The sequence below is a fragment of the Sinocyclocheilus rhinocerous genome, unplaced genomic scaffold, assembly GCF_001515625.1.
Source record: "Sinocyclocheilus rhinocerous isolate Xijiao unplaced genomic scaffold, SAMN03320098_v1.1 scaffold722, whole genome shotgun sequence".
Classification (NCBI taxonomy): Eukaryota; Metazoa; Chordata; class Actinopteri; order Cypriniformes; family Cyprinidae; genus Sinocyclocheilus; species Sinocyclocheilus rhinocerous.
In genome coordinates, this window is record NW_015638934.1 from 5,057 (window position 1) to 6,276 (window position 1,220).

The following is a 1,220-nucleotide window of genomic DNA, read 5'->3' on the forward strand; positions in this document are numbered from 1 at the left end:
TGAGGGTGCAAAAAAATCTAAATATTGAGAAAATCATCTTTAAAGTTGTCCAAATGAAGTTCTTAGCAATGCATATTACTAATCAATAATTAAGTTTTGATATATTTACTATAGGAAATTTACAAAATATCTTCATGGAACATGATCTTTACTTAATATCCTAATGATTTTTGGCATAAAGGAAAAATGTATAATTTTGACCCATACAATGTATTGTTGGCTATTGCTACAAATATCCCCCAGCGACTTAAGACTGCTTTTGTGCTCCAGGGTCACGTATGTCTGGTTGGTTGTAACCGGAAACACAGGGCTCAACAGTAAGAATGTCCCGGGGCCCTTGAGAGAGTTTAGGTCCAGGTTAACGGACCTGCTATGTTTTGTTGATCATGTACATTAGGGATGTGCATCTCATGAGGCCGATACGATAATCATCTCGATGCATAGCCAACGATACGATACATTAAAGATACATGTGAAGCAGCTAGCGATGCGATGCGATTCGCCCCTGTTACCATGCAGTGCGATCCGATTTCGATTCGATTCGATTCAACACAATGCGATTTGATGCAATACGATGCAATGGAGAAAATATGATAACTTTTCATGCTTTGAGGCCTGTTTCATAAAACAAGTTAACCAAATAAGCCAGGCTTATTTCAGTTAGTCTGACTCATTGTCAAATGATTTGGTTCCATAAAGCAAATTTAACATAGATCAACTTCAGTCACCGTGGCAACTTATGCTGGGAAACTAACCTGGTCTAAAGCAGGCTAACTGTCAGGCTAAGCTCCTCTACTGACCAATAGCAACTAAATCTGTTTTTACTGGTGCAAATATGTTAGAAACGATGCATCGCGATACAAATGCCAACTTGTAACCGATGCACACTTTTTAAACCGATGCATTGCATCGTTAACTTTTTATGCCGATGCACCGAGCGAATCGGGGAATCTTCCCATCCCTAGTGTACATGTGTTTTTATGCAATAATTGCAATAAGTTATGTGATGCAAATTCAATATATCACTGTGGACAAGTTTAGTCTATCTGGCTGTCACAGATTAAATTTAGTCTTTCCTGGTGTTACGGGGCTGACGAGACGTGAGACGTGCGGATCCAAATGCAAGGCTTTATTCATAGACATGGTAGAGACAGGCAAGGGTCAGATAAAGGCAACGGGTATATAGAGGGCAAGACACAAGAATAATCCAAGGGCTACCG